Genomic DNA, 15,295 nt, shown 5'->3' with positions numbered 1-15,295 from the left:
CCACCCCCGGGGATTTCTGTGCTTCTGTTTTCCCTTGTGCGGCGCTTGATATTATTGGTTGTTTGTAGTTTGTCTTCATCTCTAGGGATCCGTTGCTGAAATTTGTTGGGATTAGTGGCGGTTCTATCGGAGTTTTCTCCTCATATGAATATTCTCCTCCCCTCTTCTACTCCATTCTCTTTTCCCTCTTACTTTTTTTTCTGTTTTCTCTACTATCTTTTTCTCTTCTTTGTTCCTTATCCCCCAACTCTCTTAGCTCAGGTGGCCACCTTTATTTGGGGTTATTAATACCGTAAATAAATTTCTGTTCAGTGCCTGGTACGTTATGCATTGTTGTGTTGTATTCTGTGCCTTTAAATCAACACAACAGATCCAAGCAACAACGGCCTCCTGATCACCACCCGCTCTCTCTGAGGAAAAGTTGCTGTGTGTTAAGCCTCCCTCCACCAGCCAGAGGTCAATCCCGACACACTGCCACCCAGAGGCAGAGCCAGAAGAGCGACCACAGCTGTGAACAGCACCCATCAGAGGACCTACTACCAACGGAGGAGCAGCTGCTACCACAACCACCCAAGGAGCAACCACAGCCCGAGGAGCCACTGCCACCCAAGGAGCAGCCACTGAACAACTCAATATCTATATATGTCCATGAGATCAAACATGGGTAGACAAAGAAACCCCCAAAGGAAAAAAAGGAGGACTTGCCAGAAAAGCAGCTAAGTGATACAGAGGCATGCAACATGACAGAAAAAGAATTCAGAATAAGGGTCCTAGAGTGCATAAACCAGATGGAGGAAAAAATCAACAACATATACAATAAGCAAGAAGAAACAGATGAAAAAATCAACAACTTAAGTAAGACCCAAGAAGAAATGAAAAGCGATATAGCTGCAATAAAAAACACCATTGAAAGTATCAACAGTAGACTAGAAGAAGCGGAGGACCGAATTAGTGAATTAGAAGACAAGGAAGCAAACCACACCCAAACTGTACTTCAATTGGAGAAAAAAATTAAGACAGGAGGAGAGTCTAAGGGAGCATTGGGACAACATGAAACGAAACAACATACGAATAATAGGGGTGCCAGAACAACAGAAAGAGGAACAAGGATTAGAAAACCTATTCGAAGAAATAATATCAGAAAACTTCCCTGAGGAGGGGAAGAAAAAAGTCACACAAGCCCAGAGAGTCCCAAACAAGGTGAACCCGAAAAGACCCACACCAAGACACATCATAATTACCATGGCAAATGTTCAGGACAAAGAGAGAATCTTACAGGCTGCAAGAGAGAGACGGAGAGTTACATACAAGGGATCTCCCATTAGATTATCAAATGATTTCTCAACAGAAACACATAAGGCCAGAAAAGAATGGATGGAAATTTACAAAGTGATACAAAGCAAAGGACTGAATCTTAGAATACTCTATCCAGCCAGGCTATCATTCAAAATTGAAGGGGAAATAAGAAGCTTCACAGACAAAAAAAGGCTGAGGGAATTTATCACCACCAAGCCAGCAATACAAGAAATGCAAAAGGGACTGGTGTAAAAAGAAGAAATAACAAGCTCAGAAAGAAAACAGCCACACAAAAAAATAAATGGCTACAAACAAGTACCTTTCAATAATAACTTTAAATGTAAATGGAGTAAATGCTCCAACCAAAAGACATTGAGTGGCTGAATGGATAAAAAATCATGACCCATACATTTGCTGTCTAAAAGAGACCCACCTCATTAGAAGGGACTCACACAGACTGAAAGTAAAGGGATGGAAAAATATCTTTCAGACAAATGGAAATGAAAAGAAAGCTGGGTTAGCAATACTTATATCAGACAAAATAAACCTCAAAGTGAAGGGCATAACAACAGATAAGGAAGGTCACTTCATAATATTAAAGGGATCAATACAACAAGAAGATATAACCCTGGTAAGCATATATGCACCCAATGAAGGAACACCCAAATACATTAAAAAAAACTGGAAGATATCAAAGGAGAGATCGACAACAATACAATCATAGTAGGGGACTTTAATACACCACTGACATCACTGGATAAGTCCGATAGACAAACAATCAGCAAAGAAACAGCAATCCTAAATGACTCACTAGATCAGATGGTCTTAATTGACATCTTCAGAACACTTCACCCCAAGGCCATGGAATATACCTTCCACTCAGATGCTCATTGGACAGATTCAAAAATAGACCACATATTGGGCCACAAGCAAAGTCTCCCCAAATTCAAGAAGATTGAAATCATACCAAGCATCTTCTCAGACCACAAGGGCATAATATTATAATAAACTATAATAAAAACAACCCAAAGTACTCAAACACTTGGAAGCTGAATAGCATGTTATTAAATATTGATTGGGTTAACAATGAGATCACAGAAGAAATTAAAAACATCCTGGAAACTAATGACAATGAAAACACAACAATGCAAAACCTCTGGGACACAATGAAAGCAGTCCTGAGAGGAAAGTTTATAGCTCTACAGGCCTATCTCAAAAAAACAAGAAAAAATGGTAGTAAATCATCTAACTCTACCACTCAAAGAATTAGAAAGAGAGCAACAAGAAAACCCCAGACTGAGCAGAAGGAAGGAGATATTAAAGATTAGAGCAGAAATAAATGACATAGAGACCAAAACAACAATACAGAAAATCAATGGAACCAAGAGCTGGTTCTTTGAAAGGATAAACGAGATTGACAAACATCTAGCCAGAATCACCAAGAAGCAAAGAGAGAGGACCCAAATAAACAAAATCAGAAACGATAGAGGGGAAATAACAACAGACCCCACAGAAATACAAATGATTGTTAAAAAATACTATGGACAGCTCTACTCCAACAAAATAGACAACCTGGGGGAAAGGACAAATTCCTAGAAAAATACAACATTCCAAAACTCAATCAGGAAGAATCTAAAAATCTCAATAGGCCAATAACAATGGAAGAAATTGAAGCAGTCATCAAAAAGGTTCCAGCAAACAAAAGCCCAGGACCAGACGGCTTCACAGGGGAGTTTTACCAAACATTCAAGGAAGAATTAAACCTATCCTCCTCAGACTACTACAAAAAATTCAAGAGGAAGGAATACTTCCAAGCTCATTCTATGAAGCCAGCATCACCCTAATACCAAAACCAGGTAAAGACAACACAATGAAAGAGAATTACAGGCCAATATCCCTCATGAACATAGATGCCAAAATCCTCAACAAAATCTTAGCAAATCGGATCCAACAGTACATCAGAAAGATCATACAACATGACCAAGTAGGATTCATCCCAGGGATGCAAGGATGGTACAATATCAGCAAATCAATAAACGTGATACATCACATAAACAAATTGAAAGAAAAAAAACACATGGTCATATCAATTGATGCAGAAAAAGCATTTGACAAAATCCAACACCCATTTTTGATAACTCTCAGCAAGGCGGGAGTAGAAGGATCATACCTCAGCATAATAAAAGCCATATATGACAGGCCCACAGCCAACATCATACTCAATGGACAAAAACTAACACCATTTCCCCTAAGAACAGGAACAAGACAGGGATGCCCACTCTCACCACTCCTGTTCAACATAGTATTGGAAGTATTAGCCATTGCAATTAGACAAGAAGAAGAAGAAATAAAAGGCATTCAAATTGGAAAAGAGGGAGTAAAACTGTCCTTATTTGCAGATGACATGATATTATACATACAAACCCTAGAGAGTCCATCAAAAAACTACTAGACTTAATACATGAATTTGGCAATGTAAGAGGATACAAAATTAACCCCAAGAAATCTGAGGCATTTCTATACACCAATAGTGAACTTTCAGAAAGAGAGATTATAAAAACAATCCCATTTACCATCACACCAAAAAAATTAAGCTACCTAGGAATAAACTTAACTAAAGAGGTAAAAGACCTCTACTCAGAAAACTACATGATGTTGAAAAAAGAGATAGAGGAAGACATAAAGAGATGGAAGAACATACCGTGTTCATGGATTGGTAGAATCAACATCATTAAAATGTCCATACTACCTAAAGCAATCTATAAATTCAACGTCTTCCAATTAAAATACCAACGCATACTTCACAGATCTAGAATGAACTCTCCAAAAACTCATCTGGAATAAAAAAAGACCCCAAATAGCTGCAGCAATCCTGAGAAAGAACAAAGTAGGTTGGATCTCAATACCAGATATCAAGCTCTATTACAAAGCCAATGTTCTCAAAACTGCCTGATACTGGCACAAGAACAGACATATAGACCAATGGAATAGAATAGAGAGCCCAGAAATTGGCCCGAACCAATATGCTCAATTAATATTTGACAAAGGAGGCAAGAACATACAGTGGAGCCAAGATAGTCTCTTCAATAAATGGTGTTGGGAAAATTGGACAGATATATGCAAGAAAATGAAACTAGACCACCAACTTACACCATACACAAAAATAAACTCAAAATGGATAAAGGACTTAAATGTACGACAGGAAACCATAAAAATTCTAGAAGAATCCAAAGGCAACAAAATCTCAGACATATGCCGAAGCAATTTCTTCACTGATACAGCTCCGAGGGCACTTGAAACTAAAGAGAAAATGACCAAATGGGACTTCATCAAAATAAAAAGCTTCTGCACAGCAAAAGAAACCAACAAAACAACAAGAAAACCCACTGCGTGGGAAAACATATTTGCCATGTCATATCTGATAAGGGCCTAATCTCCAAAATTTATAGGGAACTCATACAACTTAACAAAAGGAAGATAAACAATCCAATCAAAAAATGGGCAAAGGACCTAAATAGACACCTTTCAAAAGAGGACATTCAGAAAGCCAAGAGACATATGAAAACATGCTCAAAGTCCCTAATCATCCAAGAGATGCAAATCAAAACAACAATGAGGTACCATCTCACACCTGTCAGAATGGCTATCATCAACAAATCAACAAATGACAAGTGCTGGCGAGGATGTGGAGAAAAAGGAACACTCGTACACTGCTGGTGGGAATGCAGACTGGTGCAGCCACTATGGAAGACAGTATGGAGTTTCCTCAAAAAACAAAAAATGGAACTCCCATTTGACCCTGTGATCCCACTTCTAGGAATATATCCCAAGAAACCAGAAACACCAATCAGAAAGGATATATGCACCCATATGTTCATAGCAGCACAATTCACCATAGCTAAGATCTGGAAACAGCCTAAGTGCCCATCAGTAGATGAATGGATTAGAAAACTGTGGTACATCTACGCGATGGAATACTATGCTGCTGTAAAAAAGAAGGAACTCTTACCATTTGCAATGGCATGGATGGAACTGGAAAGCATTATGCTAAGTAAAACAAGCCAGTCAATGAAGGAAAAATACCACATGATCTCACTCATTCATGGGTAATAGAGACCTTTATAAACTTCTGAACAATAATAGATACAGAGGCAGAGCTGCCTCACAGATTGTCAAACTGCAGCGGGAAGGCCGAGGAGGGAGGCGGGTAAGAGATCAACTGAAGAACTTGTATGCATGCATATAAGCATAACCAATGGACATAAGACACTGGGGGGTAGGGGAGGCCCGGGTATTGTCAAGGGCGGGGGGGAAAAAAGGACACATATGTAATACCCTTTGTAATACTTTAAGCAATAAAAAAATTGAGATATAATTGACATATAACATTGCATTAGTTTTGGATATACAACTTAATGATTTGATATTACATGTTTTGCAAACGATCACCACAGTAAGTCTAGTTAATATCCATTACCACACAGTTAAAATTTTTTTCTTGTGGAAAATACCATAATAATTAAATCATCAATTTATTCATTCACTAATTCACCCCATGGCTCTGCATCCAGTTGATCCATATTCAGTGATGCCTGACATATGCTACATTGTAGGGCACAGCAGGGAACAAAACAGAGCCAGACGCCGCCTTCAAGGTCTACAAGGTAGAACAGGTATTAAACTAGTAAAGCATATGAACAGTTTGTGACGACTCCACAGAATGAAAACAGGGGATCCTGTGTGAAAATCCTAGGGTGCCTATGAAGCTGCTTGGACCCTGTGACCAGGAAAGTCACTCTGAGAAGAACACGCATAAACTGGGACCCAAAGGTTGAGATGTAACCAAGAGTTGGCCAAGAGCTGAGAGGAGCATGACCCACTCCTCAGGGGGAGGCTGGCTGTAAGGAGCATCTGTTTGAAGTGCACAAGGGATCAGAAGAAGGTCAGTGTGTCTGGAGCCCCCTGAGCAAGGGAAGGTGGAGTGAGATGAGGTCAGAGAGAGGGCAGAATCCTGCAGAGCTATGTGTGGAAGGGAGGAGTTTGGCTCTGGTTGTGAAGGACACAGAAAAGGGTGTCACTCGCAGAGGACTGCCAGGATGGAAGTTATGTTATGAGGCAGGTGCCAGTGACACAGCCCCCAACTCTGAGGGCCCCAGTCAAGTGGTGGGGACATCTGAGCAAGTCACTGTGGTGTGGTGCTGACAGAGGTCTAGTTCTGTGGGGCCAGGAAGGTCCTCCCGGGATGAGAGAGGCACGAAGCCCTTGGTGTCAGTCACTGAATGGCGCTTGAGTCACTTAAAAATACAATCAGGTCTCTGCTGATTTGTGTTAAAATCCCATCGAATGAATGTAAGAGCTTAAATAACTTCAGTAACATGAACGGCATTGCTATTTTTAAATGCTATATTAAGTTTTATTTTGAAGACATCAAATAAATTTAAAATTTGATATAATTAAATAATCCCATTCGGGTGTTTAAACATCCACCTTGAGTGGCTTTTATGCATGAGTTTTTCTTGATATCTAAAGAATTCTAATTTCTTTTTTAAGTTATATTTGAACATAAGATAGTGCCTCTTCAGGTTTATCTTTAAAAGGGGCTCGAATGGGGAGTTTACAGGTTACATTTACTTATTACCTAAAGAATATTCCAAGTCTATAGGAGCTGGCCTCTGTGAAGTCATCGTCCCATCCTGCCCATCGGTGCCTTCCTCTGGGGTCTTCTAGCGTTTAGTGTTTACAGCATAACCTGTTGAGCTCACCTGCACCCATGATTTAACTAGCCCCCACTAACCTGCTCTCCCCCCAGTTTCTTTTTCCGGCTTTTGTTCCCCAATGTTTAAATCTTTCTCATCCAGTGTCCATGTGGCTGGTCATACCTGCTAGTTGTCCGTCACAGCTGTGTTCCTCCAGGTCTAGGTCTCAATTCCTGACTGGACCGTTGACATTCATCCAAGCCATCCTACTTCTCCCTCCTCCTCCTCCTCCAGTCTCAGCCTGCAGTTCAGAATGAGTGCTGTTAGATATGCATCCTTGTGCAGCGTTATGGACAGAGATGCATTTGAACACTTCTAACAGTGCTGTTTTGCCAGGGAACCAGATGGCTGCTGGTCAAAGCACACCACCTTGTAGGAGATGAGAGGGTGTACTTACAGGGGAGGTTTGAGTGCTGTGGCAGATTGCTCTGTGCTTCATTCACCAGTCCGTGCTGTTGTGCATCAATACTGTACACTCAGACAGGTTTGCAAAGATTATGCCCTGTGGTAGTGTACACACTATCATATGTATATCTATGTGTTAATTTTTAATATGTTTTTGTTAACTTCAGAGAGAAAGGGAGAGGGAGAGAGAGAGATAGAGACATCAATGATGAGAAAGAATAACTGATAGGTTGCCTCCTGCATGCCCCCTATTGGGAATTGAGCCAGAAACGCTGGGGTTGTGCCCTGACTTGAATTGAACTGTGACCTCCTGGTTTAGAGTTGAATGTTCAACCACTGAGCGACACTGGCCCGACTTATGCATTAATTTTTAAAGTACTGACTCTTTCAACATAAACATCTAATTTTGTTGAAAAGAAGGATCCCTGAGAGTAACTTGCCAGCATGATTGTCAAGTGTGTGCTCACAAGGTTCATTTTCCTGTGCTGGGACCTCCCCAGTCACAAAGCTGACTGGCAGCCATATCTGACTTTCCGTCAGCGTGGCTCTCACTGTTTTCTCCACCCTGGTTGTTCCTTGAGACAACACTCCATCCAATTTGCAGCCCTACGCAAGCTGTTTGTAGCCAATATTCCATATGAGTGGCCTATCTTGGCTCAGGCTTTAGACTTTACTAAAATCTCAAACAAGCAGCAGCTGGCATTGAACCTATCAATAAAAGGCCCAAGACTCTGCACTAGCACCAGCCTGTTTTGCTTCACAGCTGGGTCTTGCCTGGGCACTTCCTAGCCCGAAACAAATAGCAGCCATCTGCAGATCTCTCTGTAGCTCCTGCTAGGTGGCCCCAGGCAGTGGCTGACTTTACACCTCCTGGAGGCCCCAAGCCAATGAATCTGGGGGACAGCTTCATTTTTGAATATGTCCCATGAGCACCTGAGAGGAATGTATATTCCATGGCTTTGGGGTGAAGTGTTCTGAAGATGTCAATTAAGTCCATCTGATCAAGTGAGTCATTTAGGATTGCTGTTTCTTTGCTGATTGTTTGTCTAGCGGACTTATCCAGTGATGTCAGTGGTGTATTAAAGTCCCCTACTATGATTATATTGTTGTTGATCTCTCCTTTGATATCTTCCAGGAGTTTTTTTATGAATTTGGGTTCTCCTGCATTGGGTGCATATATGTTTACCAGGGTTATATCTTCTTGTTGTATTGATCCCTTTAGTATTATGAAGTGGCCTTCCTTATCTCTGGATATGGCCTTCACTTTGAGATGTATTTTGTCCGATATAAGTATTGCTACCCCAGCTTTCTTTTCTTTCCATTTGCTTGAAAGATATTTTTCCATCCCTTTACTTTCAGTCTGTGTGAGTCCCTTCTAATGAGGTGGGTCTCTTGTAGACAGCAGATGTATGGGTCATGTTTTTTTTATCCATTCAGCCACTCAATGTCTTTTGGTTGGAGCATTTAGTCCGTTTATGTTTAAAGTTATTATTGAAAGGTACTTGTTTGTAGCCATTTATTTTTTTGTGTGGCTGTTTTCTTTCTGAGCTTGTTATTTTTTCTTTTTACAACAGTCCCTTTAGCATTTCTTTCATGGCTGGCTTGGTGGTGATAAACTCCCTTAGCCTTTTTTTGTCTGTGAAGCTTCTTATTTCCCCTTCAATTTTGAATGATAGCCTGGCTGGATAGAGTATTCTTGGATTCAGTCCTTTGCTTTGCATCACTTTGTAGATTTCCATCCATTCTTTTCTGGCCTGATGTGTTTCTGTTGAGAAATCATTTGATAATCTAATGGGAGATCCCTTGTATGTAACTTTCCGTCTCTCTCTTGCAGCCTGTAAGATTCTCTCTTTGTCCTGAACATTTGCCATGGTAATTATGATGTGTCTTGGTGTGGGTCTTTTCGGGTTCACCTTGTTTGGGACTCTCTGGGCTTGTGTGACTTTTTTCTTCCCCTCCTCAGGGAAGTTTTCTGATATTATTTCTTCAAATAGGTTTTCTAATCCATGTTCATCTTTCTGTTGTTCTGGCACCCCTATTATTCGTATGTTGTTTCATTTCATGTTGTCCCAAAGCTCCCTTAGGCTCTCCTCCTGTCTTTTAATTTTTTCCTCCATTTTCAGTACAGTTTGAGTGTGTTTTGCTTCCTTGTCTTTTGATTCACTAATTCTGTCGTCCGCTTCTCCCAGTCTACTGTTGATACTTTCAATGGTGTTTTTATTGCAGCTATGTCGCTCTTCATTTCTTCTTGGGAATTACTATATTTGTTGATTTTTTCATCTGTTTCTTCTAGCTTCTTGCATAAGTAATTGAGTTTTTCATCTGTTTCTTCTTGCTTCTTGAACATCCGGTGCATGTACTCTAGGAACCTTATCCTGAATTCTTTTTCCGTCATGTTGCATATCTCTGTCTCACTTAGCTGCTTTTCTGGCGAGTCCTCCTTTTCTTTCCTTTGGGGTTTCTTTGTCTACCCATGTTTGATCTCACTGACATATCTAGTTGCTGAGTCATTCAGTGGCTACTCCCTGGGTGGCAGTGGCTGCTCCCTGGGTGGCAGTGGCTCCTCGGGCTGTGGTTGCTCCTTGGGCAGTTGTGGTAGCAGCGGCTCCTCCGTTGATAGCAGGGCCTCTGGTGGGTGCTGTTCACAGCTGTGGTGGCTCTTCTGGCTCGTGGAGGGAGGCTTCACACACAGCAACTGTTCCCCAGACAGAGTGTGTGGTGATCAGGAGGCCGCTGTTGCTTGAATCTGCTGCGTTTATTTAAAGGCACAAAATACAACACAACAAGGCACAACGTACCAGGCACTGAACACGAATGTACTTACGATATTACTAACCCCAAATAAAGGTGGCCACCCAAGCTAAGAGAGTTAGGAGATAAGGAGGAAAGAAGAGAAAAAGGTGGAAGAGAAAAAATAAAGAAAGAAAAAAAGAGAAAAAAAGGAGTGCAAAAATGAAATTGGAAAAAGGGAGGGGAAAAAAGAGGAGGAAAAAAAAGTAAGAGAGAAAAGAGAATGAAGTATAAAAGGGGAAGAGACTATTTATATGAGGAGAAAACTCCTATATGTCCACCACTAATACCAACAAATTACAGCAACAGATTCCTGGAGATGAATACAAACTACAAACAACCAATAATATCAAGCGATGCAAGGGAAAACAGAAGCACAGAAATAACCGGAGGGGGGAGGGGCAGGAAAATAAAAAGAATAAGCAGACTAACCTCACAAACAATCCTAAAAAAAAACCCCAATATACTCGTCAATCAAGCAAACAATAATAAAACAATAGAGAGAGAAAAGAAGAAGAAGAAAAAAATTTGGATAGTGAAGGAAGATAAGGGAAAGGTGTATAAGGATTTAGAGCAGGGGATTGGACGTAGGATATATAAGTAGGGTGAAATTTTGACGGGTAAAAAGAATAGGGAAAATCTAAAGCTGGAGTAGGGTAAGAGATACAGGACAACAAAAGGGAAAAAGTGGGGAAGAGGGTTTAGCACAGAGGCAAATTGAGGTAGAGAAAAATGTTGCTAAAGGAGCGATGAAAATAGAATGGAGAACATTAGTCCCAAAATAAAATAAAGACAAAATAAAATGACACTTTAAAAAATGATAAAATGGTAGCGGTAATAATACTAGTTAAAAATAAAAATGTAGTAGTTGAAAGGGTAAAATCAGGTGATGGGGAAAAAAAGAAAAGAAAAAAATGTTTTCTTAGTTAAAAGGTGAAAATGTAATTTAAAAAAATAAAAATGTGCAGTAATGCAGGTGCTTCAGATCTGCTACTCTTCTTTTTTGGCACGCCCGGAATTCAGGAGAATGTTGAATTTCCCTCTGATACACTGTTCCTCCGTGTTGTAAGCCACAGTCCTGATTTTAAGGCAGGCCGTATTGGTTCCCCTTACTGCCTTATCTGTATTTACAGAAGAGTCAGTTCATGGCTCTGCCTCTGGGTGGCAGTGTGTCTGGATTGACCTCCGAGGCTATAAGTTCTCTCTGACCAGGAGTTCTCTATTGTACCTGAACCAGCTCCGCCCAGAGCTGGTTCCCCAGGCGCCACTCCCAGCTCTGTTTCCCAGGCTCCCCAAAAACAATCTTCCCCTACAAGCTCTGCTAGCGACCCCAACTGGGCAATCACATGCACTGGGATCAACAATCAAACTCACAGATTTAAGAGGAAGTGTGTAAACAAGAGCCTGGGAAGCTGTGCAAACTCGCAGGGCTCCACCTTCCAGAACTGCGCTGAGTCTCTGTGCGCGCTCTGGCCCCTGGCACCAAGTAGCCACTACCTAGGAGAATCTGAGGTTGCTTCTTTGCATCCAGTCCAACTATGGCCTTATTTATAGTGTTACCTTCTGCCAGCAGCCCTGCGGGAGCCCTCCCAACTTGCGGGTCACGTTCGCCTCTATGGGCGTGGATTTGGGGGGCGCGCATTCCTCGCTCCAACCTGAATTGCAAACCGCACCTTTGGGGGAAGTCTAACCTTTCCGTGGAGGGAAGCAGGTCTCCTCTGAGTTCATGTAGTTGCACTGCTTGAGAGCCGTTGCCTCTGGGTTAGTAGCCGATCTCTGGATGCGGATAACAGCTACTCAAGATGGCGTGGTCTCGATGCTGAGCTGGTGCCCAGGGGAGGTTTCAGCCTCAATCCCTAACCATCCCCATTTCCTAGGAGTTCTCTGTCTTTCCTGGCTGCAGACCGTCTCTCAGCTGAATCTACTCTGCTTGTTCGGGCTGTTTGTTACCCGTTTCAGCTGCTCACCCTTATCTGCTCCGGGACAAGGCACCGACACGTTCGTCTAAGCCTCCGCCATTTTTTTCTCCATATAATAATTTTTACGTAATTTGCATGAAAAGGATCTGTATCTTGAGCAAAGCACCAGTGGTAACTCTATATAAAACCAAAATCATTCATTTTCTGTTGCATGGGACCTGCTCTTTTAGCACTCAGCTGAGCCACAGCGCAGTGCAGAGGTGTCACTGAATGAATGCACAGACTGTCCACTGCTCCTGTGTGAGTAGAGCTTGATGATTTTGGACAGCGCTGGCATTATTGATTTTTGTTAGAAAAATACATGGGACATATAGTTGGCTGTGTCACCTTATGTTGATATTTGCTTTCTAAGAGGGAATTGAAAAGGGAATCTTTCCTATTTTTATTTCCAATTGAGCTTTTAACTTTGTAGATATACTGGAGACTTTGTTGATTATCTCTCCCACAGATATAATCACTGTAACACTCCTTGGAGAATGAAAATCCAAGATAGTCTCTGTTTTCCTAAGCCCTCTAAAGCAGCAGTCCCCAACCGGTGGCCTGCAGACCACTGGTGGTCTGTGAGGTCCGAAAGATTGGCGACCGCTGCTCTAAAGAGCTCAATTTTTTGGTCCCACTTTCTTTGTATTTGCAAAATGAAGTCTGGGAAGAGGCTTTCTAAGTAATTATGTTGTAAAATCTAGGTCACATATTTTTATTTCATGAATGAAAGGATACACACCTGTCCAGTTCTTCATCTTTTTTTAAAAATATATATTTTATGGATATTACAAAGAGGAAGGGAAAGGGACAGAGAGTTAGAAACATCGATGAGAGAAAAACATCAACCAGCTGCCTCCTCACGTCCCCTACTGGGGATCGAGCCTGTGTCCAAGGTACATGACCTTGACTGGAATCAAACCTGGGAGGAATCCTTCACTCTACAGGCTGACTTTTTATCCACTGAGCCAAACCAGTTTGGGCTGTCCAGTTGTTAACACTTTTGCTTTTTAATAACTTTCTCCAAGTAAGGGATTCTGACTATTTTTTGTTTCTCACCTTCCCTCTTCCTCATTCCCTTGCAAAATCCCACATGTAATTTCCACATATCTTAAGTGTAGAGATGTTTGCTAATGACTCATCATATGTTTAAAGACTATTATTCAACTTTTCACAACTAGGAATCTGATTGTAGAGCTATATCTCTTGATTTCCAATCCAACAGCAGAACATTCTGAGGGTCTGATTCAGATGGCAGTAAAACTGCTTGTATAAATAAAATAACTGAATTGTTGGTTTAAGTAAAACTGCTTGTATAAATAAAATAACTGAATTGTTGGTTTAGTTCGAGTCTACTAAAAATTGAAAATTACTTTCTAAGTTTTCTAAGATCTAATAGAACCAATTTTCTTTTCATCCTAACCTCCAATTTTCTTTTCATCCTAACGAGAGAGAGAGAGAGAGAGAGAGAGAGAGAGAAGAGAGAGAGGAGAATGAGAATGAATCATCATTTAGGTAAGAGAGAAACATTGATTGGTTGCCTCCCATATGCACCCTGAGGTAAGAGAGAAACATTGATTGGTTGCCTCCCATATGCACCCTGACTGGGGATTGAACCCACAACCTAGGTATATGGCCTGACTGGAATCAAACCCACAACCTTTCAGTGTATGGAATGATGCTCCAGCCAACATTGAGCCACAGCAGCCAGGGCATGGAACCGGGTTTCAGGAAAGAAAACCTTATATTCCTCCTAGAATTTCTGCATACCTGAGGTCCAAAGTTCAGCTAAGTCATTGAGAGTAGATGGGACACCTTGAGGCCTTTGAGTTGATTGAATGAGCGATAATGTGTGCAATGTGCTCATCACTGTGCCTGGCTTGCACGCACTCTTGTGGTTTCAGTCTGCCTGACCCTGTTTTCTAAGTCACTGTTACGTGTTTTCTTTAAAACAGTTCTAGTCCCATAAATTTTGCTGCATTTCTCTGAAACCTTGGCCCTGAAATTTGGAAGCAGAGAGTTTAAAATTTTAGCATCCAGTTAATATCTCATTGGCATAAGCTCATATAGTCAACCGTTATTCAAATCCTGATTTGCATAATCATAAAAGAAGTAATTTTCAATATATCAAGAATCTCTAAGTTATGAGTAATTTGCTGTGTTCTCAGTTCAGGTAACTACATTTATAAATTTATTTCCCATTTAGATCACATTTTGTTTTGCATTATTTTAAATCTCATCATGCTTCCCACAAATGAAGGCTGTTAGATTTTTGGAATGTTCTATAAGAGGAATTGATTTAGGTGATTATGAAAAAATAACACCTGTAAGTGGGCTTTTTTTTCATTTTTGTTCTTTGACTTTAAGGAATTTGTAATATTTATTGGAGCTGGATAGTCACTAAAAATGCTAATTGGTACTTTGTCCCCCCTCTATCATAAGTCCAAAGATTTCATTTACTTAAAAAAATTAAATTTATTTTAAATCAAAATAAATTTTTTAGTTAACCAAAATAAAACCATTACTAGTTTAGAAAATAATTAAACACTTTTAGTTCATTGATGGACAGCCTAGATGTTTAAATTTGTTCTGACATACCTGCATATCTATTCTCTAAATGTCTTTCTTGCATGTGCTGGTTTAATGCTCCTTGCCCAGAAAGCTATGCACAGGCTCTTTTTGTTCAAATATTTCCCAAATATGCAGCTTTATTTTGTTCATTTTTCTTTCCTCTAAATTACTTACTAGTTAATATTCTATCAAATCCTTTGTAGGCAGCTGACTGGTGGGTTTAGGTGTTGTAATGTATGAACTACTAACTGGAGGGTCTCCGTTTACTGTGATGGTCAAGAGAACTCCCAAGCTGAGCTACTAGGTCAGACTTAACAAAATAAAATGAATGGTTACTTCAAAGGAACTGATCAAATTTCTGCAATTTGGCTGGTGGAAAAAATAATTAAAAATGGAGATTGGCAAAATTATGTTGAAGTGGTTAATTTACATTTAAAGTACATAGGATGTAGACATAGACCTTTTATATTTCCTCATATTTCATGTGCCCAGAAAGATTTTAAATTTCATAGGGAGTGT

The sequence above is a fragment of the Myotis lucifugus genome, unplaced genomic scaffold (assembly GCF_000147115.1).
Source record: "Myotis lucifugus unplaced genomic scaffold, Myoluc2.0 scaffold_1697, whole genome shotgun sequence".
Classification (NCBI taxonomy): Eukaryota; Metazoa; Chordata; class Mammalia; order Chiroptera; family Vespertilionidae; genus Myotis; species Myotis lucifugus.
Note: the sequence above shows the minus strand (reverse complement) of the source record.